General features: G+C 43.1%; 1 protein-coding gene across 1 annotated transcript in view; it reads right to left on the reverse strand.

The window, feature by feature from the left end:
- Positions 1 to 26,562, reverse strand: part of LOC106586904 (FHF complex subunit HOOK-interacting protein 1B) — a 108,467-nt gene extending 81,905 nt beyond the window's left edge. Inside the window, exons 1-2 of the mRNA XM_082969246.1 lie at positions 26,219 to 26,562; positions 20,548 to 20,724 (exon numbers count right to left, since the gene is read on the reverse strand). The gene's annotated coding sequence lies outside the window, so the exon portion shown is untranslated. The remainder of the gene's footprint in view (positions 1 to 20,547; positions 20,725 to 26,218) is intronic.
- Between the last annotated feature and the right edge of the window lie 306 nt (positions 26,563 to 26,868).

The following is a 26,868-nucleotide window of genomic DNA, read 5'->3' on the forward strand; positions in this document are numbered from 1 at the left end:
TCCTATCCACCCAGTAAGACCAGCAGGCTAATGTTCCTATCCACCCAGCAAGGCTAATGTTCCTATCCACCCAGCAAGGCTAGCAGGCTAATGTTCCTATCCACCCAGCAAGGCTAATGTTCCTATCCACCCAGCAAGGCTAATGTTCCTATCCACCCAGCAAGGCTAATGTTCCTATCCACCCAGCAAGGCTAATGTTCCTATACACCCAGTAAGGCTAATGTTCCTATCCACCCAGTAAGGCCAGCAGGCTAATGTTCCTATCCACCCAGTAAGGCCAGCAGGCTAATGTTCATATCCACCCAGTAAGACCAGCAGGCTGGTCTATTTTTATTGGTATGTAACTGTTATGAAAGTTGTATTGTCAATTTTGTTTTGTTATTTTAAAAAACGCCACTTTAAACGTGTACAATAAAGTCAGTACAGTAAAGACAGCAGGAGAGTGGGAAAACAAGAGAGATGAAGCATGTGAGAGGAAGAGCAAGAGAAGGAGAGAAAGAACGTGGGAGGATGATTCACCACTTAGGACCAGAATATCTAAATTAACCTCGGGTTGGAACCAAAATTATTTCCCAATGTTCTGAACAGAACCATTTTAACACAAGTGTAGTGTAGGGTACGATATGTGACTGAAACTTTGCGGGTGAGGAGAACTCTGGGTAATAAGGCGTTGGGCATCTTGTTGTTATGACGTGCATGACTTGAATTTGCAGAATTATACATACGGAGGAGTAGCTTCTATAGAGGAGCTTTGAATGTCTTTTTAACTTCAGAAAGTTGGCTTAACTAAACGTTGGACCAGAACTAGCCCTTGGCCATGACTCAGTTCCATTACATTACGCATGATGTCGCCTAGAGTTTCAGAGAGCTAGACCAGAGCTAGCTAACAGGCTAGCTAGCTAACAAGAAAGCTTGTGTGTGCGCAGAGTGGCACCAGAAATAAAGTAAACTATCCAATGTGAAACGTGATAACTGTAGTATCCTTAACTAGCATTGAAAAAGTTCATAACTGTTCTCTAATTAAACCTCTCCCTAATGTCTGAATCAGGCCTGTAAAGCCAGTAGCTACAGTAGACTGGGGGGGGAGGGGCTACAGTAGACTGTAAGCCTAGGGGGGAGGGGCTACAGTAGACTGTATGCCTAGGGGGGAGGGGCTACAGTAGACTGTATGCCTAGGGAAGAGGGGCTACAGTAGACTGTATGCCTAGGGGGGGGAGGGGCTACAGTAGACTGTATGCCTAGGGGGGGGAGGGGCTACAGTAGACTGTATGCCTAGGGGGGGGGGGGGCTACAGTAGACTGTATGCCTAGGGGGGGGAGGGGCTACAGTAGACCGTATGCCTAGGGAGGGAGGGGCTACAGTAGACTGTATGCCTAGGGGGGGGAGGGGCTACAGTAAACTGTATGCCTAGGGGGGGGAGGGGCTACAGTAGACTGTATGCCTAGGGGGGGGAGGGGCTACAGTAGACTGTATGCCTAGGGGGGGGAGGGGCTACAGTAGACTGTATGCCTGGGGGGGGAGGGGCTACAGTAAACTGTATGCCTAGGGGGGGGGAGGGGCTACAGTAGACTGTATGCCTAGGGGGGGGAGGGGCTACAGTAGACTGTATGCCTAGGGGGGAGGGGCAGGTAGCCTATACAAACAAAGATTTTCAGCTGGCAGGCAGACACTGGAATAAGTTTGAGTGACAGTGAGGGCTTTGCATAGGCGCTTTGTTGCATTTTTCTTTTGTGGGACTTGGGGGGGGGGGGGGGGGGGAAATGCCCAGAACGTAGAAAGAACATTATCAACCGGTTCAAAAGCTTTTAAAATAACAGTTACGTTCCAATGTTGTTCTTTGTGACAGAGTACCAATATGACAGTTAAGATCACAGTAGAGTATTTTACAATAGCAATGATTGACAGGATCTAAAACAATTAAATCTTGATGATTGTACAGTCGGACCTCGGCGTTACTCTGGACCCTGATCTCTCTTTTGACGAACACGTCAATAATATTTCAAAAGGACAGCTTTGAAACATTGAAAATATCTGAAAAACTTTCTGTCCAGAAATTATGCAGAAAAATGTATCTATGCTTTTTGTCACTTCTAGATTAGACTACTGCAATGCTATACTCTCCGGCTTGATCTCTGGCTTCCTCAAGTCATTTGTGTGTCTTAATTATTTGACCAAACAGTGTGCTTAAAAGCATCAGACTGTACATATAGTTGTTTTTATTAAAACAGATGGGGTGTTCCTATAAATGGGAAAATGCATCTTTTAAATATAGACTACATTACCACCCCCCCTAATCTGATAGTGGTAGATGTCTAGTCTCCCTTATGGCTCAGTACAGGTGCCTACATAGTACATACACTATAGTAGGACTGACCCCATTTAGTCGACGGCTCGATACACTGTTGATCAACCAAGATTATTATTATTTTTTTTTTAATAGTTGAGCAGTTTAAAATATACACCTATTTTTTTAATGGCACATGAGACACCGGTCTGATTCACGGCTGTCTCAGCGGACTAAACCATTGTGGAGGACGAGGGGATGGCATACCGAGTATTTTTTGAATTTTGATTAACCACATGATACAGTGGCTTGCGAAAGTATTCATCCCCCTTCAGCATTTGTCCTATTTTGCTGCCTTTCAACCTGCAATAAAAAAAAAAAAATTGAGGGGTTTGTATCATTTGATTAACACAACATGCCTACCACTTTGAAGATGCAAAATATTTGTTATTGTGGAACAGACAAGAAATAAAAGAAACAGAAAACTTGAGCGTGCATAACTATTCACCCCCCCAAAGTCAATACTTTGTAGAGCCACCTTTTGCAGCTTTTACAGCTGCAAATCTCTTGGGGTATGTCTCTATAAGCTTGGCACATCTAGCCACTGGGATTTTTGCCCATTCTTCAAAGCAAAACTGCTCCAGCTCCTTCAAATTGGATGGGTTCAGCTGGTGTAGAGCAATCTTTAAATCATACCACAGATTCTCAATTGGACTGAGGTCTGGGCTTTGACTAGGCCATTCCAAGACAATTAAATGTTTCCCCTTAAAACACTCGAGTGTTGCTTTAGCAGTATGCTTAGGGTCATTGTCCTGCTGGAAGGTGAACCTCCATCCCCGTCTCAAATCTCTGAAAGACTGAAACAGGTTTCCCTCAAGAATTTCCCTGTATTTAGTGCCATCCATCATTCCTTCAATTTCCCAGTCCCTGCCGATGAAAAACAACTCCACAGCATGGTGGTGGCAGCATGGTGTTCTCGGTGTGATGAGAGGTGTTGGGTTTGCGACAGACATAGCATTTTCCTCGATAGCCAAAAAGCTCAATTTTAGTCTCATCTGACCAGAGTACCTTCTTCCATATGTTTGGGGAGTCTCACACATGCCTTTTGGCGAACACCAAACGTGTTTGCTTACTCTTTTCCTTTAAGCAATGGCTCTTTTCTGGCGACTCTTCCATAAAGCCCAGCTCTGTGGAGAGTACAGCTTAAAGTGTCCTATGGACAGATACTCCAATCTCTGCTGTGGCGCTTTGCAGCTCCTTCAGGGTTATCTTTGGTCTCTTTGTTGCCTCTCTGATTAATGCCCTCGTCTGTGAGTTTTGGTGGGCGGCCCTCTCTTGGCAGGTTTGTTGTGGTGCCATATTCTTTCTATGTTTTAATAAAGGATTTAATGTTGCTCCGTGGGATGTTCAAAGTTTCTGATATTTTTTTATAACCCAACCCTGATCTGTACTTCTCCACAACTCTGTCCCTGACCTGTTTGGAGAGCTCCTTGGTCTTCATGGTGCCGCTTGCTTGGTGAAGCCCCTTGCTTAGCGGTGTTTCAGACCCCGGGGCCTTTCAGAACAGGTGTATATACACACACACTGAGATCAAGTGACACTTACATTGGACACTTACATTGCACACAGGTAGACTTTATTTAACTAATTATGTGACTTCTGAAGGTAATTGCTTGCACCAGATCTAATTTAGGGGCTTCATAGCAAAGGGGGTGAATACATAAGCACACACCACTTTTCCGTATCAATTTTTTTTTAAACAAGTTTTTAAAAAAAAACATTAAAAATCACTTCACCAATTTGGACTATTTTGTGTATGTCCATTACAATGAAATCCAAATAAAAATCCATTTAAATTTACAGGTTGTAATGCAACAAAAATAGGAAAAACACCAAGGGGGATGAATACTTTTGCAAGGCGCTGTAATGATTTAGATACGAAAGACATTATTATAAAATGAAACAAAATGTGCATATAAAAATCATAACTAGCACGCAGATCGGTACAAATGGTTAGATAAATTGGCACTCCAAATGGAGAAGTTGGTGTAGTCTATTTGGTGCGTAACAGTAGGATGTGAAGACCAGCAGCAGCGGGAGGAGGAGCTCTTGCTCCCACGAGTCATTTGTGTGTCTTAATTATTTAAAATCAGTGTGCTTAAAAGCTAACAGACAAACTCAGTACATCGTTTTTTTTTAAAAGTTATCTTTGCCCAGAAAACTTGGGGGGGGGGGGGGGGGGGTGTAAACTCACCCGCAGGCCGGGTGGATTTACACATAGGGTGTCTATATAGGGAAAAATTGCAACCATGGACATGCATAAATTAAAACACTCATCACATACGCTGCTGCTACTGTCTATCATCTATCCCGTTGCCCCCCCACCCCCACCCACCTATTCGCACATATCTACCTCAATTACCTCGTAACCCCTGCACATCGACTCGGCCCTGGAACCCAATGTATATAGCCAAGTTATAATTTATTCCTCGTGTTACAATTTTTATTTATTTCATTGTATTCTGCATTGTTGAGAAGGGCTCCTCAGAAAGCATTTCATTGTTAATCTACACCTGTTGTTAACGAAGCGTGTGACAATTAAAATGTAATTTGACAGACACACACACACAGAGATCCAGGTCAGAATGGCTCAGCTCATTCCCTCCACCAGGAGCAGGTTTTAATATAGAATGGAACATTCATGTGTTTATGCAACTAATGTTAGTGCATCCAACCAAATCGCATCAAACTGAAACATATCATTCTCATCTGGCATCCAGAGTCCATGTGTCTAGATACTAGAGGTCAACCGATTATGATTTTTCAACGCCGATACAGATTATTGGAGGGCCAAAAAAGCTGATACCGATTAATCGGCCGATTTTTTATATATATATATTTTTTGTAATAATGACAATTACAACAATACTGAATAAACACTTCTTTTAACTTAATATAATACATCAATAAAATCAATTTAGCCTCAAATAAATAATGAAACATGTTCAATTTGGTTTAAATAATGCAAAAACAAAGTGTTGGAGAAGAAAGTAAGAGCAATATGTGTCATGTAAAAAAGCTAACGTTTAAGTTCCTTGCTCAGAACATGAGAACATATGAAAGCTGGTGGTTCCTTTTAACATGAGTCTTCAATATTCCCAGGTAAGAAGTTTTAGTTTGTAGTTATTATAGGAATTATAGGACCATCTCTCTCTATAGGATTTGTATTTCATATACCTTTGACTATTGGATGTTCTTATAGGCACTTTAGTATTGCCAGTGTAACAGTTTAGCTTCCGTCCCTCTCCTCGCTCCTACCTGGGCTCGAACCAGGAACACATCGACACCAGCCACCCTCGAAGCAGCGTCACCCATGTAGAGCAAGGGGAACAACTACTCCAAGTCTCAGAGCGAGTGACGTTTGAAACGCTATTAGCGCGCACCCGGCTAACTAGCTAGCCATTTCACATCGGTTACACCAGCCTCATCTTGGGAGTTGACAGGCTTGAAGTCATAAACAGCACAATGCATTGCGAAGGGCTGCTGGCAAAACGCACAAAAGTGCTGTTTGAATGAATGCTTACGAGCCTGCTGCTGCCTACCACCGCTCAGTCAGACTGCTCTATCAAATCATAGACTTAATTATAACATAATAACACACAGAAACACGAGCCTTAGGTCATTAATATGGTCTAATCCGGAAACTATCATCTCGAAAACAAAACGTTATTCCTGTTACATTGCACATCCTTCAGTGTTATGTCATAATTACGTAAAATTCTGGCAAATTAGTTCGCAACGAGGCAGGCGGCCCAAACTGTTTCATATACCCTGACTGCGTGCAATGAACGCAAAATGACAATTTCACCTGGTTAATATTGCCTGCTAACCTGGATTTCTTTTAGATAAATATGCAGGTTTAAAAATATATACTTCTGTGTATTGATTTTAAGAAAGGCATTGATGTTTATGGTTAGGTACAGCTGTGCAACGATTGTGCTTTTTTCGCAAATGCGCTTTTGTTAAATCATCCCCGTTTGGTGAAGTCGGCTGTCTTTGTTAGGAAGAAATAGTCTTCACAGTTCGCAACGAGCCAGGCGGCCTAAACTGCTGCATATACCCTGACTCTGTTTGCAAGAGAAGTGACACATTTTCCCTAGTTAAAAGAAATTCATGTTAGCAGGCAATATTAACTAAATATGCAGGTTTAAAAATATATACTTGTGTATTGATTTTAAGAAAGGCATTGATGTTTATGGTTGGAGCAACGTGTACCTAAGCGATTATATGCAACGCAGGACAGGCTAGATAAACTAGTACTATCATCAACCATGTGTAGTTAACTAGTGATTATGATTGATTGATTGTTTTTTATAAGATAAGTTTAATGCTAGCTAGCAACTTACCTTGGCTTCTTACTGCATTCGCGTAACAGGCAGGCTCCTCGTGGAGTGCAATGTAAAGCAGGTGGTTAGAGCGTTAGACTAGTTAACCGTAAGGTTGCAAGATTGAATCCCCGAGCTGACAAGGTAAAAATCTGTCGTTCTGCCCCTGAACAAGGCAGTTAACCCACCGTTCCTAGGCCGTCATTGAAAATAAGAATGTGTTCTTAACTGACTTGCCTAGTTAAATAAAAGGTCTTAAAAATATAAATAAAAATAAATAAATAAATAAATAACGGCCAAATCGGCTTCCAAAAATACCGATTTCCGATTGTTATGAAAACTTGAAAAATCGGCCCTAATTAAATCGGCCATTCCGATTAAACGGTCGACCTCAACTAGATACGCATGGTTCCCATCTGGCATCCAGAGTCCATGTGTCTAAATACGCATGGTTCCCATCTGGCATCCAGAGTCCATGTGTCTAGATACGCATGGTTCCCATCTGGCATCCAGAGTCCATGTGTCTAAATACACATGGTTCCCATCTGGCATCCAGAGTCCATGTGTCTAGATACGCATGGTTCCCATCTGGCATCCAGAGTCCATGTGTCTAAATACACATGGTTCCCATCTGGCATCCAGAGTCCATGTGTCTAGATACGCATGGTTCCCATCTGGCATCCAGAGTCCATGTGTCTAGATACGCATGGTTCCCATCTGGCATCCAGAGTCCATGTGTCTAAATACGCATGGTTCCCATCTGGCATCCAGAGTCCATGTGTCTAAATACGCATGGTTCCCATCTGGCATCCAGAGTCCATGTGTCTAGATACGCATGGTTCCCATCTGGCATCCAGAGTCCATGTGTCTAGATACGCATGGTTCCCATCTGGCATCCAGAGTCCATGTGTCTAAATACACATGGTTCCCATCTGGCATCCAGAGTCCATGTGTCTAAATACACATGGTTCCCATCTGGCATCCAGAGTCCATGTGTCTAAATACACATGGTTCCCATCTGGCATCCAGAGTCCATGTGTCTAAATACACATGGTTCCCATCTGGCATCCAGAGTCCACGTGTCTAGATACGCATGGTTCCCATCTGGCATCCAGAGTCCACGTGTCTAGATACGCATGGTTCCCATCTGGCATCCAGAGTCCACGTGTCTAGATACGCATGGTTCCCATCTGGCATCCAGAGTCCACGTGTCTAGATACGCATGGTTCCCATCTGGCATCCAGAGTCCATGTGTCTAAATACACATGGTTCCCATCTGGCATCCAGAGTCCACGTGTCTAAATACACATGGTTCCCATCTGGCATCCAGAGTCCATGTGTCTAAATACACATGGTTCCCATCTGGCATCCAGAGTCCATGTGTCTAGATATGTATGGTTCCCATCTGGCATCCAGAGTCCATGTGTCTAGATATGTATGGAATCATAGCCTGGGAAGGTCCTAAAGTCGCTGTGACCTTCAAAAATAACAAGAATGAAAGTCTGTAGCCTAAGGATAGGCTATTCTCAAATAATATTGTCTATTCTATTTTTCTATTATCAAATAAAGCTATTTAAAATCATCCAGTTCTTAAGGACGGTAGACTACTTCTATCCAGCAGTAAAATCGAGCAATACAATAACAACACACACACAATTATTTTGTTTGTCGCAACCATTCTCTGTAAACACTGTCGTGTGTGAAAAGCCCAGGAGGCCGGGCCGTTTCTGAGATACTGGAACCGGTGCGCCTGGCCCCGGTGCGCCTGGCCCCGATGATCATACCATGTGGCTCAGTTGGTAGAGCATGGTGTTTGCAACGCCAGGGTTGTAGGTTCGATTCCCACGGGGGACCAATACGGGAAAAAAAAATGTATGAAATGTATGCATTCACTACTGTAAGTCGGTCTGGATAAGAGCGTCTGCTAAATTACAAAAATGTTTAAAAAAAAAATATGTAAAGATACCACGCTCAAAGTCCCTTAGGTCACTCATTCTGCCCACTCTAACATTTAATTAAACAGTAGCTGAATGCCTCGATGCCTGTCTGCCTGCTTTATATATATATTTTTATTTTATTTATTTATTTCACCTTTATTTAACCAGGTAGGCCAGTTGAGAACAAGTTCTCATTTACAACTGCGACCTGGCCAAGATAAAGCAAAGCAGTGCGACAGAAACAACAACAGAGTTTCACATGGGATAAACAAACGTACAGTCAAATAACACAACAGAAAAATCTATATAGAGTGTGTGCAAATGAAGTAAGGAGGTACAGCCACGTGACTCACTGTGTATAGACAGTATACGAATAGAAAAAGGTGTGTAGATAGGAAGTCATTATAGGATGAGCCATGACTAGATTATAGGATAGTGTCCTGACTGTCTGAGGAGCAGGTTGTCCTGTTGTAGTGAGCTAGGTTACAGATCAACATTACAGGATAGTGTCCTGACTGTCTGAGGAACAGGTTGTCCTGTTGTAGTGAGCTAGGTTACAGATCAACATTACAGGATAGTGTCCTGACTGTCTGAGGAACAGGTTGTCCTGTTGTAGTGAGCTAGGTTACAGATCAACATTACAGGATAGTGTCCTGACTGTCTGAGGAACAGGTTGTCCTGTTGTAGTGAGCTAGGTTACAGATCAACATTACAGGATAGTGTCCTGACTGTCTGAGGAACAGGTTGTCCTGTTGTAGTGAGCTAGGTTACAGATCAACATTACAGGATAGTGTCCTGACTGTCTGAGGAACAGGTTGTCCTGTTGTAGTGAGCTAGGTTACAGATCAACATTACAGGATAGTGTCCTGACTGTCTGAGGAACAGGTTGTCCTGTTGTAGTGAGCTAGGTTACAGATCAACATTACAGGATAGTGTCCTGACTGTCTGAGGAACAGGTTGTCCTGTTGTAGTGAGCTAGGTTACAGATCAACATTACAGGATAGTGTCCTGACTGTCTGAGGAACAGGTTGTCCTGTTGTAGTGAGCTAGGTTACAGATCAACATTACAGGATAGTGTCCTGACTGTCTGAGGAACAGGTTGTCCTGTTGTAGTGAGCTAGGTTACAGATCAACATTACAGGATAGTGTCCTGACTGTCTGAGGAACAGGTTGTCCTGTTGTAGTGAGCTAGGTTACAGATCAACATTACAGGATAGTGTCCTGACTGTCTGAGGAACAGGTTGTCCTGTTGTAGTGAGCTAGGTTACAGATCAACATTACAGGATAGTGTCCTGACTGTCTGAGGAACAGGTTGTCCTGTTGTAGTGAGCTAGGTTACAGATCAACATTACAGGATAGTGTCCTGACTGTCTGAGGAACAGGTTGTCCTGTTGTAGTGAGCTAGGTTACAGATCAACATTACAGGATAGTGTCCTGACTGTCTGAGGAACAGGTTGTCCTGTTGTAGTGAGCTAGGTTACAGATCAACATTACAGGATAGTGTCCTGACTGTCTGAGGAACAGGTTGTCCTGTTGTAGTGAGCTAGGTTACAGATCAACATTACAGGATAGTGTCCTGACTGTCTGAGGAACAGGTTGTCCTGTTGTAGTGAGCTAGGTTACAGATCAACATTACAGGATAGTGTCCTGACTGTCTGAGGAACAGGTTGTCCTGTTGTAGTGAGCTAGGTTACAGATCAACATTACAGGATAGTGTCCTGACTGTCTGAGGAACAGGTTGTCCTGTTGTAGTGAGCTAGGTTACAGATCAACATTACAGGATAGTGTCCTGACTGTCTGAGGAACAGGTTGTCCTGTTGTAGTGAGCTAGGTTACAGATCAACATTACAGGATAGTGTCCTGACTGTCTGAGGAACAGGTTGTCCTGTTGTAGTGAGCTAGGTTACAGATCAACATTACAGGATAGTGTCCTGACTGTCTGAGGAACAGGTTGTCCTGTTGTAGTGAGCTAGGTTACAGATCAACATTACAGGATAGTGTCCTGACTGTCTGAGGAACAGGTTGTCCTGTTGTAGTGAGCTAGGTTACAGATCAACATTACAGGATAGTGTCCTGACTGTCTGAGGAACAGGTTGTCCTGTTGTAGTGAGCTAGGTTACAGATCAACATTACAGGATAGTGTCCTGACTGTCTGAGGAACAGGTTGTCCTGTTGTAGTGAGCTAGGTTACAGATCAACATTACAGGATAGTGTCCTGACTGTCTGAGGAACAGGTTGTCCTGTTGTAGTGAGCTAGGTTACAGATCAACATTACAGGATAGTGTCCTGACTGTCTGAGGAACAGGTTGTCCTGTTGTAGTGAGCTAGGTTACAGATCAACATTACAGGATAGTGTCCTGACTGTCTGAGGAACAGGTTGTCCTGTTGTAGTGAGCTAGGTTACAGATCAACATTACAGGATAGTGTCCTGACTGTCTGAGGAACAGGTTGTCCTGTTGTAGTGAGCTAGGTTACAGATCAACATTACAGGATAGTGTCCTGACTGTCTGAGGAACAGGTTGTCCTGTTGTAGTGAGCTAGGTTACAGATCAACATTACAGGATAGTGTCCTGACTGTCTGAGGAACAGGTTGTCCTGTTGTAGTGAGCTAGGTTACAGATCAACATTACAGGATAGTGTCCTGACTGTCTGAGGAACAGGTTGTCCTGTTGTAGTGAGCTAGGTTACAGATCAACATTACAGGATAGTGTCCTGACTGTCTGAGGAACAGGTTGTCCTGTTGTAGTGAGCTAGGTTACAGATCAACATTACAGGATAGTGTCCTGACTGTCTGAGGAACAGGTTGTCCTGTTGTAGTGAGCTAGGTTACAGATCAACATTACAGGATAGTGTCCTGACTGTCTGAGGAACAGGTTGTCCTGTTGTAGTGAGCTAGGTTACAGATCAACATTACAGGATAGTGTCCTGACTGTCTGAGGAACAGGTTGTCCTGTTGTAGTGAGCTAGGTTACAGATCAACATTACAGGATAGTGTCCTGACTGTCTGAGGAACAGGTTGTCCTGTTGTAGTGAGCTAGGTTACAGATCAACATTACAGGATAGTGTCCTGACTGTCTGAGGAACAGGTTGTCCTGTTGTAGTGAGCTAGGTTACAGATCAACATTACAGGATAGTGTCCTGACTGTCTGAGGAACAGGTTGTCCTGTTGTAGTGAGCTAGGTTACAGATCAACATTACAGGATAGTGTCCTGACTGTCTGAGGAACAGGTTGTCCTGTTGTAGTGAGCTAGGTTACAGATCAACATTACAGGATAGTGTCCTGACTGTCTGAGGAACAGGTTGTCCTGTTGTAGTGAGCTAGGTTACAGATCAACATTACAGGATAGTGTCCTGACTGTCTGAGGAACAGGTTGTCCTGTTGTAGTGAGCTAGGTTACAGATCAACATTACAGGATAGTGTCCTGACTGTCTGAGGAACAGGTTGTCCTGTTGTAGTGAGCTAGGTTACAGATCAACATTACAGGATAGTGTCCTGACTGTCTGAGGAACAGGTTGTCCTGTTGTAGTGAGCTAGGTTACAGATCAACATTACAGGATAGTGTCCTGACTGTCTGAGGAACAGGTTGTCCTGTTGTAGTGAGCTAGGTTACAGATCAACATTACAGGATAGTGTCCTGACTGTCTGAGGAACAGGTTGTCCTGTTGTAGTGAGCTAGGTTACAGATCAACATTACAGGATAGTGTCCTGACTGTCTGAGGAACAGGTTGTCCTGTTGTAGTGAGCTAGGTTACAGATCAACATTACAGGATAGTGTCCTGACTGTCTGAGGAACAGGTTGTCCTGTTGTAGTGAGCTAGGTTACAGATCAACATTACAGGATAGTGTCCTGACTGTCTGAGGAACAGGTTGTCCTGTTGTAGTGAGCTAGGTTACAGATCAACATTACAGGATAGTGTCCTGACTGTCTGAGGAACAGGTTGTCCTGTTGTAGTGAGCTAGGTTACAGATCAACATTACAGGATAGTGTCCTGACTGTCTGAGGAACAGGTTGTCCTGTTGTAGTGAGCTAGGTTACAGATCAACATTACAGGATAGTGTCCTGACTGTCTGAGGAACAGGTTGTCCTGTTGTAGTGAGCTAGGTTACAGATCAACATTACAGGATAGTGTCCTGACTGTCTGAGGAACAGGTTGTCCTGTTGTAGTGAGCTAGGTTACAGATCAACATTACAGGATAGTGTCCTGACTGTCTGAGGAACAGGTTGTCCTGTTGTAGTGAGCTAGGTTACAGATCAACATTACAGGATAGTGTCCTGACTGTCTGAGGAACAGGTTGTCCTGTTGTAGTGAGCTAGGTTACAGATCAACATTACAGGATAGTGTCCTGACTGTCTGAGGAACAGGTTGTCCTGTTGTAGTGAGCTAGGTTACAGATCAACATTACAGGATAGTGTCCTGACTGTCTGAGGAACAGGTTGTCCTGTTGTAGTGAGCTAGGTTACAGATCAACATTACAGGATAGTGTCCTGACTGTCTGAGGAACAGGTTGTCCTGTTGTAGTGAGCTAGGTTACAGATCAACATTACAGGATAGTGTCCTGACTGTCTGAGGAACAGGTTGTCCTGTTGTAGTGAGCTAGGTTACAGATCAACATTACAGGATAGTGTCCTGACTGTCTGAGGAACAGGTTGTCCTGTTGTAGTGAGCTAGGTTACAGATCAACATTACAGGATAGTGTCCTGACTGTCTGAGGAACAGGTTGTCCTGTTGTAGTGAGCTAGGTTACAGATCAACATTACAGGATAGTGTCCTGACTGTCTGAGGAACAGGTTGTCCTGTTGTAGTGAGCTAGGTTACAGATCAACATTACAGGATAGTGTCCTGACTGTCTGAGGAACAGGTTGTCCTGTTGTAGTGAGCTAGGTTACAGATCAACATTACAGGATAGTGTCCTGACTGTCTGAGGAACAGGTTGTCCTGTTGTAGTGAGCTAGGTTACAGATCAACATTACAGGATAGTGTCCTGACTGTCTGAGGAACAGGTTGTCCTGTTGTAGTGAGCTAGGTTACAGATCAACATTACAGGATAGTGTCCTGACTGTCTGAGGAACAGGTTGTCCTGTTGTAGTGAGCTAGGTTACAGATCAACATTACAGGATAGTGTCCTGACTGTCTGAGGAACAGGTTGTCCTGTTGTAGTGAGCTAGGTTACAGATCAACATTACAGGATAGTGTCCTGACTGTCTGAGGAACAGGTTGTCCTGTTGTAGTGAGCTAGGTTACAGATCAACATTACAGGATAGTGTCCTGACTGTCTGAGGAACAGGTTGTCCTGTTGTAGTGAGCTAGGTTACAGATCAACATTACAGGATAGTGTCCTGACTGTCTGAGGAACAGGTTGTCCTGTTGTAGTGAGCTAGGTTACAGATCAACATTACAGGATAGTGTCCTGACTGTCTGAGGAACAGGTTGTCCTGTTGTAGTGAGCTAGGTTACAGATCAACATTACAGGATAGTGTCCTGACTGTCTGAGGAACAGGTTGTCCTGTTGTAGTGAGCTAGGTTACAGATCAACATTACAGGATAGTGTCCTGACTGTCTGAGGAACAGGTTGTCCTGTTGTAGTGAGCTAGGTTACAGATCAACATTACAGGATAGTGTCCTGACTGTCTGAGGAACAGGTTGTCCTGTTGTAGTGAGCTAGGTTACAGATCAACATTACAGGATAGTGTCCTGACTGTCTGAGGAACAGGTTGTCCTGTTGTAGTGAGCTAGGTTACAGATCAACATTACAGGATAGTGTCCTGACTGTCTGAGGAACAGGTTGTCCTGTTGTAGTGAGCTAGGTTACAGATCAACATTACAGGATAGTGTCCTGACTGTCTGAGGAACAGGTTGTCCTGTTGTAGTGAGCTAGGTTACAGATCAACATTACAGGATAGTGTCCTGACTGTCTGAGGAACAGGTTGTCCTGTTGTAGTGAGCTAGGTTACAGATCAACATTACAGGATAGTGTCCTGACTGTCTGAGGAACAGGTTGTCCTGTTGTAGTGAGCTAGGTTACAGATCAACATTACAGGATAGTGTCCTGACTGTCTGAGGAACAGGTTGTCCTGTTGTAGGTTAACATTACAGGGTGGTGTTGCCAGACATGATCACCTTGTTTCTAGCTCCTACAAAAAAACTTTACAGTCTTTTTTGCAGTATTTTGGTAGTATTTCAGCAGTATTTTTTGTATTATTTATTCGATTATTTGCTCAGAGCGTTTCTAGTATTATTTCCAACAGCTGGCAGTCACTCACAGGTCAATACCCCAAAAACACAACTAAATGACTAAATCACACCTAGCGCTCACCAGCACTACATGTTAAAGTGAGTTTTCCACTCGTCATTCACTCTGTCAAAACTTCATAATTACAGAAAGAAATGAGCGATAGCACGGTATATCACGATAGGACAACGTTTGACCGCACCCCCAACCCTAGATGACAGCAACGCTTCCCACATTCCGAGGCAACAACCTTTCCACAGGCTTTGTGATTTATCACAGCATGTTCAGCTGCATATCAATCTCTTTCATGGATGTCACTGCACATTACGTCAGCCAGCTCTGTCCTTTAGGCACAAAAACAAGGTTACAACGCTGCTGAGATGGGAAACAGTGATTTCAGAAAACCTGGAATCAGAACATGGAATAGCACTTGAGAACATTAACCTTCTGCATCCACAATTTAAAAACGGGATTTCTTCTCTAACTGTGTTTTTTAACATGTCAAAAGAAAGACAGACCACAAAGCAAAAGTCTTAGTAGGACACAAGGCATCTCTTATGTAACTTCTGAAATGGTCAGTCAAAGAGCTAACAGCAGACAGACTCAAAACAATCAAAACAGAGCCGGTAAATCCTCCTGCCACACCCTGTCCTGCCTTTCCCCAAAACTTCCCTGGAACATCCTGTGACCGTTTCCTTCCAAGAGCCCGGCCTGAGATGGGGGGGCCCCCGGCCTGAGATGGGGGGGCCCCCGGCCTGAGATGGGGGGGCCCCCGGCCTGAGATGGGGGGGCCCCCGGCCTGAGATGGGGGGGGCCACGGCCTGGTTTCGAAGTTCCAATGACATCATCTGTCGCTAGGTGGGTCATTTCAAAGGAGCTCTGACTGAACCCAACAATCCCCCCCCCCCCCCCCAACCCAACCACTGTTTGTCTAACTACATAAAGCTGTTAAAATGTCAGTTTATGTTCCTGCTAAGAGGAAGAAGACAAAGTAAAAGGGAGAGAACAGCTTGAGAAAGAGAGAGAAGGAGCAGTATCCTCTTGCTGCCTTTCCAGATCTGTTCCCCAGCCCAGATGAAGTGAAACGGTAGTGGCAGTGCCTCAGAGTGAGATGGGAAGGATAACAAACCTTAGCGTAGCAACACGTATTAAATCGGCATATTCAACAGCGTTTAAAAAATTATATATATATATTACCTTCAACAGTGTTATCTTGTGATCAAGCCATCAATGGTTTTGTGATTATTGGTGTCATAAAAATGTTAGCTAACGTTGGCAATTAGCATGTTTGACGTTTCAGTGGAAATAATACTACTATCAACTTTTTGATAAGCGGTTTAACCAACAACAAAAAAAGTCTCGTATTAAATCGGCATACAGCCCCCAGTTATTGGCCACCTTACTATTTTGATCAATTAGAAGATATATTTGTTTTATTTCGATTTTTTTTATTTAAATACAAGTTAGTTGACTAGCCTTCCGGTTAAAAAAACAAATTACTTGCCTAAAATCCTTTCTATATATTTCAGAGGTAAAAAGTTGGAGATTAAATGACGTGTGGTCTGTCGCGCAGTCTAATTTTACAATGTACAGAGTGTCCCACAAAATGTGTATATAAATAACTTTTTGGGAAAACGTTCAAAACCTAACTTACATAAATAGCAATGTAAATCAGTGGTCAGCTAGCTGGAAGCGTGCCTTTAGTCGCAAAATGTACCGTTATTTTCCAGTCCATTTAAAATGTTGAGCTCCAGGTGATTTATTCCACTAACCGCTAGAGTGTCTGAAGTTGGGGGAAAATTAGCTAGTACACTGTCAAAGAAAAGTTTAAAATCCCTATACTGCTCTCCTAAAACCTATATTAGGCTACCTACTATGAAAAGGCCAATATTTATTTACCTATCTAAGACACACATAGAAATCCAAAAAGGCATACCTACCTACCTGGCACTACGCTTCCATACCTCTCTACAACACACAAACACGGAAGCAGCGAACCGCAGATGTTCTGTTTGTGGTGACCTTTGAGCCAGCACCATGTCGCGTGAGGCCCTCGTGCGAAGAGGGCAGGGTTGGAGTCAATTCGAGTTCAAGTCAGTTAAACTTTTTCACATAGCTTCTCCTTTTCAGTTTATTGAGAAGTCATTGAAAAATCGATGCAATGATTTAAATTATTAATTTGATTGTTAAATTTGCTACCTGAATTGACTGCCTTCAATTTGAATTGACCCCAACCCTGGTAGAGGGCCCCTGGCACCACCCCCTGTTTCTAATGGGCTGTACGTGGTGCAGAGAGTCAGAGGTGAGGTGAGCAGCCTACGACCCTGGTAACCTCCATCCTAACACAGAACAGCAGCCTACGACCCTGGTAACCCCCATCCTAACACAGAACAGCAGCACGGGCCCCTGGTAACCTCCATCCTAACACAGAACAGCAGCCTACGACCCTGGTAACCTCCATCCTAACACAGAACAGCAGCACGGGCCCCTGGTAACCTCCATCCTAACACAGAATAGCAGCACGGGCCCCTGGACCAGACGGAGGGGTAAAAAAGGCCATTCCTTTCAGCGGGAGAGGGCATTCAGTAGGGATGGGTTACGGTCAGTTGAAAATCTAGATATCCGAACAGACGTTTTGTATTCAAACATTTGTTAGAGTATTCATTGTTATTTTATATCCTTGTGTGTAACAAAATGTAGAATGTAGTATTTATGTACGGCGCATCGTTCATGGCGTGGCCTTGACGGCGCATTGTTCACAGTGGAGCAATGTAAATGAAGCCTACAGATGAACAAAGTAATTGTTTTATTTTCAAGCTCATTGGCTATGGGCTACATGAAAAGGCATTTTACTATTATAGCATGTAACATTCAGCCCTGACAATAATATGCTAGCAATAACCCTACAGGCTTACACCAACGGAGGGTCCACAAGACACGGCACAGATCAACGCAAAAAAATACAAAATCACCGGAAAGGGCCTCCCGAGTGGCGTAGCCGTCTAAGGCACTGCATCGCAGTACTAGAGGCCTCACTACAGACCCGGGTTCGATCCCAGGCTGTGGCGCAGCCGTCTAAGGCACTGCATCGCAGTACAAGAGGCCTCACTACAGACCCGGGTTCGATCCCAGGCTGTGTCACAGCCGTCTAAGGCACTGCATCGCAGTACTAGAGGCCTCACTACAGACCCGGGTTCGATCCCAGGCTGTGGCGCAGCCGTCTAAGGCACTGCATCGCAGTACTAGAGGCCTCACTACAGACCCGGGTTCGATCCCAGGCTGTGGCGCAGCCGTCTAAGGCACTGCATCGCAGTACTAGAGGCCTCACTACAGACCCGGGTTCGATCCCAGGCTGTGGCGCAGCCGTCTAAGGCACTGCATCGCAGTACTAGAGGCCTCACTACAGACCCGGGTTCGATCCCAGGCTGTGTCGCAGCCGGGCGCAACCGGGAGACCCATGAGGTGGCGCACAATTGGCCCAGCGTCGTCCTGGTTAGGGGAGGGTTTGGCCGGCCGGGATGTCCTTGTCCCATCGTGCTCTAGCAACTCCTTGTGGCGGGCCCGGGCACGCTGACTTCGGATGTACGGTGATTCCTACGACACATTAGGTGCGGCTGGCTTCCCAGGGTTAAGCGAGCAGTGTGTCAAGAAGCAGTGCGGCTTGGCAGGGTCAGATTTCGGGGGACGCATGGCTCTCGACCATCGCCTCTCCAGAGTCCGTAGGGGAGTTGCAGCGATGGGACAAGACTGTAACTACCAATTGGAAATCACGAAATTTGAGAGAGAAAAAAGCGGTGTAGTACATTTTAATTAAAAAAAATATATATTATTTAAATTAATAAAATCATTTATTTTTTTTACTTAGACTATTTAGATATTTGGGTTTTGACACAGGGAAATATTTCCTAAAACACACCCAAGACAAAATATTTTCTCCAAAACAAAATATGTGTTGATATTAGTTGGTAGGGGTCTTTATGTCAACATTGTGTTATGATGCATTTCAAATACATTAAGACTTTTTCTGGGAGATGTTTTTCTATAAACCCCGTTTCCATCTGGTTGACCAGAAATCAAATATTTTTCTTATTCCTAATATTTAGTTTGGAAAAAGGTTGAAAATGTGTAAATATATGCCTTAATAATAAAACAAAAAAAATGTGACTCTTAGATTTCATTTGACATGCTCATGTGTCCTTTTACATGGAAATGACCTGTTATCAGTCAGCGAGTCATCACTGTAGTTTTAGGAAGATGAGGAGTTTAGAGACTATGTCACGATACCAGTATCGCGATACTCAGAGTAAACAAAACATGAAGTGGACTACTTTCCTGAGGAAAACTGTCCTACTGTTGTGAACCAGAAATTAACTTCTTCGGGCTAGGGGGCAGTATTCGGAAGTTTGGATGAATGAGCTGCCCAAAGTAAAATGCCTGTTACTCAGGCCCAGAAGCTAGGATATGCATATAATTGGTAGTACTGGATAGAAAACACTAGTTTCCAAAACTGTTAAAATAATGTCTGTGAGTATAACAGAACTGATAAGGCAGGCGAAAACCGAGGCCAATCCATCCAGATTTTTTTTGTTTTGTTTTACAGCTCACCACTGATTACAATGGCTGGGAATGTAAAAAGAAAACCTCCCAGATTGCAGTTCCTGGGGCCTCCACTAGATGTCAACAGTCTTTAGAAAGAGTTTCAGGCTTGTTTTTTGAAAAATGAGCTAGAATTTGTAGTTTTTCTAAGTGGCTCCCATTTTGGCTGTAGTGTTTGTGGCGCGTTCCAGCATTTCGTTATTTTTCTCCAGTAATGGTCTCCGGTATTCTCCGTCTTAAATTTGATCGTTTATTAACATATTAAGGTACCTGAGGATTGATTAGAAACGTTGTTTGATACGTTTGGAAGAAGTTTATTTGTAACTTACGGGATTCATTTGTATGCATTTTGAACGAGGGAAACCGGTGGATTACGGAGTCAAGCGCGCCAATGAAACTGACTTTTTTGGTATAAAAAAGGACTTTATCGAACAAAAGGACCATTTGTTATGTAGCTGGGACCCTTGTGATTGCAACCCGATGAAGATCTTCAAAAGGTAAGTGATTTATTTTATCGCCATTTCTGACTTTCGTGACACCTCTGCTTGGCTGGAAATGTATGTAATGCTTGTGTGCGGGGCACTGTCCTCAGATAATCACATGGTGTGCTTTTGCCGTAAAGCCTTTTGCCGTAAAGCGGCTGGATTAACAAGAAGTTAAGCTTTTAACTGATGTATATTACACTTGTATTTTCATGAATGTTGAATATTAAAAAAAATTGTAATTTGAATTTCACCGGATGTTGGCCAGGTGGGACGGTAGCATCCTAATGATCCGCAAGAAGTTAAAGAGACTGAAAGTGAACATATCAGGGATGGGTTACCACAGACAGCATGATCTGCTCCACCATCATCTCCATATCATCATTCTACATTGTTTACCAGCTACCATCATTCTTCACAGAAGCAGTGTCTTGAACATTTCCTCAAAACAACTCAATCACGACAACACGCTGCTATACTTGGCTCAGGACGAGAACAGAGGCTTCTGGGAGATAAAGTCGATTTTGTAGCACCTCAGAGAGTCACTACGATTCATTGCGGTTTCGTTTGCTTACGTCACGTGTACAGAGAGAGAAAGAGAGAGAGGTCCTATAAAAACACACCATCTTACCTGAACTCAGCGTCTGTCTGGGCTAAACCTCCATGTTGGCTCTGGTCCACAGAGGGAAGTGGGACCTCTGGCTCATGGCCCTTGCTGGCTGCTCCAGTCCAACACCAGCTCCCCAGGGAAGTCACCAGCCAGCAGCGATCAGCTTAGCCTTCCTTAGCCCCAACTGCTCTCCAGGGACTGAATATTGAAACACAGAGAGACAGACGGAGAGAGAGAGACAGAGAGTTTGGTTATAGGCTGTGGTAAACCATTGCATTATACTGAACCACAGGTCTCGTCTGATGACGACAGACAGACAGACAGTAGTGCCAGTGAAGGTGTACTGTTACAGCACTCTGTCTCCTAATGCTGGGCTACGACAGGCAGTGTTCGGTTTCATCCCACTGGCGCTCCGTCCTCTGGGAGCCCCAGCCATTACTCACCAGTCTAAACAACCACTATAGGCCCTGCTGTTTCAAAACACTAGACAAGACGTCAGAAGTCTTCCAGCTTAATGACTGTAGGCTGGAGTAGAACAGAATCTGCCTTGTGTTCCAGTTTTATTAACTGTTGTTTATGGAGCGCAGGAGAAACTGTAGGAGAAACTGCTAAAACCACAGCTCAGGTCAAGTCAGAGACTACGTGGGAGTGCTCTCTCCAGGATGACAAGAGGGTACGGTATCATCTCTCATTCTCACTTTGCCACCCTCTCGTCAACAAATACACACAGGGAAACAAGGACACGTGAGGCGGTGCACAAATGTCCTAGTGTGTCGTCCGGGTTAGGGGGAAGGGTTTGGCCGGCCGGGATGTCATTGTCCCATCGAGCTCTAGCAACTCCTTGTGGCGGGCCGGGCGCATCCACGCTGACTTTAGTTGCCAGCTGTACGGTGTTTCCTACGACACATTGGTGCGGCTGGCTTCTCGGGTTCAACGAGCAGTGTGTCAAGAAGCAGTGTGGCTTGGAAGCGTCATGTTTCGAGGGTACGCATGGCTCTCGACCTTCGCCTCTCCCAAGTCCGTACGGGAGCTGCAGTGATGGGACAAGACTAACTACCAATTGGATATCATGAAATTTGAGAGAAAAAAGGGGATGCAAAGTACCAAAAATAAAAAAATAAAACAGGGAACATAAATGAAGATAACAAGTAGGGATGTTAATAGTTAACTAAGCGTTAACTATGTTAATTAGCAGTTAACAGTCACTAGGCTACCTAGTGCGGCAGGTAGCCTAGTGGTTAGAGCGTTGGACTAGTAACCAAAAGGTTGCAAGATTGAATCCCCCGAGCTGACAAGGTACAAATCTGTCGTTCTGCTCCTTAGGCCGTCATTGAAAATAAGAATTTGTTCTTAACTGACTTGCCTAGTTAAATAAATGTTAAAATAAACAAACATTTGGTTTAGCCGCCGAAAATAAATTGCCCAGTCATGCTTATTGGTCTATAGGTTAATTTGCATAGTGGAATTAAATTGGGGAGTGTGTGTTTGTTTGTCGTCATGTATCTAACTTAATCACACGACACAGCACACAGAGCCTAGCTAGAGGAATATCCCGTCAGGCAGCATCGCGCAATCTGAGCTTGAGGCAGCATAATTGTTAGAAACCTGAATGTTTTACTTCACTTAGAATAACGAGGCATGTCTGACCTTGCTTCAAAGTAGCCTTGCCAAAAATCCATCCGTTAAAAACGTAGAGGCAATTATTTTATAAGTCTTCCTCATTCCATTAACCAGCAGCATTTCTCTCCTGTTCTATTGGTTTTCATATCAACTTTCTTTCGTTGTCCAGAAGCCAAAAGGCACAATCCTAGTCATATAAGCAACCATTTCATAGTTGTCACCATTACATTCCCCCTCTTTCTAAGTTTCTAAACAGAGATGTTAATCTGTCACAACTGCTCGCATCAGGTTTACAACGGTGTTTCCCACAAATTTGCATTTTGGCAAATATTTGAAAATGATGTTTTATGTTCAATAGGAAACATGCAACAATACCTATTGTCTTACAGTTCAAAAGGCCCACTAATGAAAAATGTCCGGTCCTTGTATCCATGCATACATAGTATTAGAGAGGAATAGGCAAAGCGAGAGGTTTCACTCCTAACCAAAATCTGCCCAATGTTTCTATGACTTCCATCATCTGGGGCGGAAACATAAACATCTCGTCATTATTTCCAGATCTCTGTAACAGTATTTTTCCTGTTGGTCATGTCATTTTACTGTTCTGCAAAAAACAAAAACAAAATGTACCCATTTGTGGACCGGTTAATGAGGGTCAGCTAGTTGGCAGCAAAATTGACCAGAATTTGCATGCCCAATAACAAGGTCTTTAATTTCCTTCCAAACACCTTACGCATCAATTAGTATGTCTACATTCACACTAATAATTAGATATTCAACTGATTACAGCAATAGGCCGAGTATCGCATTAGACATATAAACACTCTACTTATTTAATGGTGGTAGGGTAATAATCCAAGTAAACAATTTAAAAACTGATTAAAAACACCTGCATTTCTAAGCAATCTTTCAAATTATTAGGGCATGTAAACCCCCTTTTAAAAAATCTGAGTTACAGCAGTGCTAGCACGAGCTTCCTTCTTTTGCACAAGTGAAGTGAGTTCTGAAAAACTTTTAAAAAGTATGCATCTTAAAAATAGTTCTCACATACTTTAATGTAAAAAATCTAATAATTTTCACTAAAAAAATAACTGTGGTAAACAGGATTATTAGGGAATTTCGTTCTTCTTGAAAAGCATATAAAACGTTTTAAAAATCAAACTTATATATTAATCTGACTATTCACATTCCTTGTATTATTGTGTGTATGTAACTGTACTTCACATGCAGCCAGAGACAACAATGCTCCAATCATTCACTGGGCATTGCAAGGCATGTCTGTCATTGAGGAACTAGCCAATACAAACATCATGTTGATTCTTTATTAGGCTGAGCCAGTCAGGGAGAGAAGAAGAACTCAAACTTTACCAACAAAAAAAAAAAAAGCTAACAATCTACAGTTTTTGAATCCAGGTGCATTTCAGTCATTTTTCCTCTGCTTTCTTGCCTGTTGTACAACATCATAGCCAGAGCTCCCACAAAGCACCTGATAGCCACGAGCCGAAAGTAGGCCTATCCCACGGCACAACTTGCGTTCGCGGTTTATAAGCTGAACAGCAGCTAAGCTTAATGCTCAATATTTCTGACAAAACAAAGTCAACCTTTAAATCCCTGAGCTAATGTCGGGAAAAGAAAAATAAGCTTTGGAGGTGTACCATGGTAGAACTACGTATCTGGTTAATGTTCAAAAAGGTGGGATTTTATTTCCAGGCCACATTCTTCAGGTGCCATAAAAAGTCAGTAAGTTGAGCTCAAAAGTCCACCTGCTCATATTCCAACATTAGGAGATAAGGCTGCACGAACACAATAAGACGTAGACAGGAAAGACAAAGGTCAGGTATGAGGTGAACAGAACTAAAACGTATGCAGTACTGTCCATGAGCTGTTCATGTCTAATGATGTTCTGTATTAGGTTTCATGTTGTGTTGTATGTTGTGTTGTAGACCCCAGAAAGAGTAGCTGCTGCTTTTGTAACAACTAATGGGGATCTTAATAAAAATACCAAAATAAACTTAACCGAACCTTTAAACTGTTCTGTAGACACAGACAGTCAGAGCAGAAACCAGACATGTTAGCCTGCCTGAGCACAGTGAGAGGCCTTGATGGGATCTCTATTTAGGATGGGTTCTAGTGTTGCTCTTTATGGGATCTCTATTTAGGATGGGTTCTAGTGTTGCTCTTTATGGGATCTAGTTAGGATGGGTTCTAGTGTTGCTCTTTATGGGATCTCTATTTAGGATGGGTTCTAGTGTTGCTCTTTATGGGATCTCTATTTAGGATGGGTTCTAGTGTTGCTCTTTATAGGATCTCTATTTAGGATGGGTTCTAGTGTTGCTCTTTATGGGATCTCTATTTAGGATGGGTTCTAGTGTTGCTCTTTATGGGATCTCTATTTAGGATGGGTTCTAGTGTTGCTCTTTATGGGATCTCTAGTCAGGATGGGTTCTAGTGTTGCTCTTTATGGGATCTCTAGTAAGGATGGGTTCTAGTGTTGCTCTTTATGGGATCTCTAGTAAGGATGGGTTCTAGTGTTGCTCTTTATGGGATCTCTATTTAGGATGGGTTCTAGTGTTGCTCTTTATGGGATCTCTATTTAGGATGGGTTCTAGTGTTGCTCTTTATGGGCTCTCTAGTCAGGATGGGTTCTACTGTTGCTCTTTATGGGATCTCTATTTAGGATGGGTTCTAGTGTTGCTCTTTATGGGCTCTCTAGTCAGGATGGGTTCTACCGTTGCTCTTTATGGGATCTCTAAGAGTGTCTATATTCTGTCGAGAGAAAGAGAGACAGAGAGAGCGAATGAGGTGTGTGAAAGGAAGAGATGAGAAACTGGGTGAATAGGCTAGATATGATTCTGCTGAGATCCAGCAGGCCTGAGGCAGTTCCCAGAGAGCGAGTCTATATATGATGTTATCAGACCTCCCACACACACACACACACACACACACACGTCCTATAGACTCAGTGAAGGGTAGGGAAGAGATTCTCATGAGAGGCCAACTGACCAGTCATGTTTGTTAAACTCTGTACCTGCATCTGAAATGGCACCCTATCCCCTGTATAGTGCACTACTTTTGACAAGGGCCCACAAGGTTCTGGTCAAAAGTAGTGCACTACATAACTTAGGTAAATCGGGTGCTCTCTCTCTCTCTCTCTGGCCACAGGAAGAGACGTGTCTCCGTGATAAATGATTAAGTGGCAAGCCAGCCACCATTGCTCAGCCTGTCGTGTCAAGTCCATCTCAACAAAGAACCTCTCGACCTGGACAGTTCAGCCATGTCTCAAATGTTCTCAATACCAACTTTAAAAATGTGCTGAAGAATTATAAAATCAGATGCAGAATCATTTCAGGGTCTGTGCCAGTGTTAAAGTAGACAGGGGAATGTAAACGCAAGCTGTTACACTCTGAAAACAATGAAGACTAGTAGTAGATCATACACTCAAAAGTGAAGATCGGGGTCTCAACAAGTTTTTTGAAACACGAGCTACAACATCCTCAGCCAACCTTGACATAGGTCACATATTATTAATAAAGAAGATTAGACATTTAATAGATATGAGCTTAGAATTATTATTTTTTTGTTAGAAAAGAGTGTTTGCTATTTATCCCAATCCTAAAATAACCAGCAACAAGCTAGCTAGCTAGCTAACTAGCAATTGATTGGCGAAGCTAAATAGCCAGCTAACTCGTTTTAGCATTGCTGACGTCGGCAATTACAATCACTAGCTAGCTACACATTTCAAAAACTAGATAACCTCCTAAAGTTAATATAAGTAACATTAAGGGATTTTTTTTTTTAGAAACTAGTGTGTATACCTGCTGGTCGTTGGCATAACATCTCTGTCACGGAATGTATTCACAGTGCTGATGTGTGATGCAGTGTATAGCTAATAAAAACATAATGTGTTTCAATAGCGCGCTAATTTAGCTAATAAACTGGCTATCTAGCTAGCTAATATAACGTTATGTCTCCTTCGGCGATTTAACGTCAGCGACAAAACGGATCTATATGTAGTTAAATAACGTTAGCAAGCAACATGACAAAGTCAAATAAGACCAGCAAAAATACTCACCGTCTGGGTTTGCAGTATTTATAACGCTAAACTGCTGCGGAGCAGTGATTTCCACAGAATAACTTCGCTAGCTAGCTAGCTAGCCAAAAAAAGCTCATTTAACAGTTTACTATCCAGTATATTCCACTGTCAGTCGACCAGAGTGTACAGTAAAAAAAAAATAAAAATACAGACAACACTATGAAAACGTAACTAGCTACTCACGGACGCGTAGAAGATCGCCTATGAATTGTGTAATATGTCGCATAGGTTATTCCTTCAGACAACAACAAACCCATTTTCATGATTTCACAATCACTCTCTCTGTTCAGCTAGCTTCTTGAATTCCTCTCACACACCCACACGCCAAGGGACGCGATGACGTGATGACGTTGCGAGAAACCGCGTCTCCATGAAGCTAGCCGCAATTGTGGAATATACTCTTTGCCTTCAGAATAAAAGGCCACAACTGAAAATGATTAAACAGATAGAAATAATGGAATCATGCCATATTTGGACTAGATAATGCGAAACAAGGTCTGAATGTTGTTAAACAAATTTCAACAGAAGACGATATTTAGCTAAATTGAAAGTAAAAAATCAGTTGAAATTGTACTGCAGCTGTATGGGACTTTAGAATTGCATTGGGGGTATAATTATACACTGTACAG

The sequence above is a fragment of the Salmo salar genome, chromosome 25 (genome assembly GCF_965601325.2).
Source record: "Salmo salar chromosome 25, fSalSal1, whole genome shotgun sequence".
Taxonomy (NCBI): domain Eukaryota; kingdom Metazoa; phylum Chordata; class Actinopteri; order Salmoniformes; family Salmonidae; genus Salmo; species Salmo salar.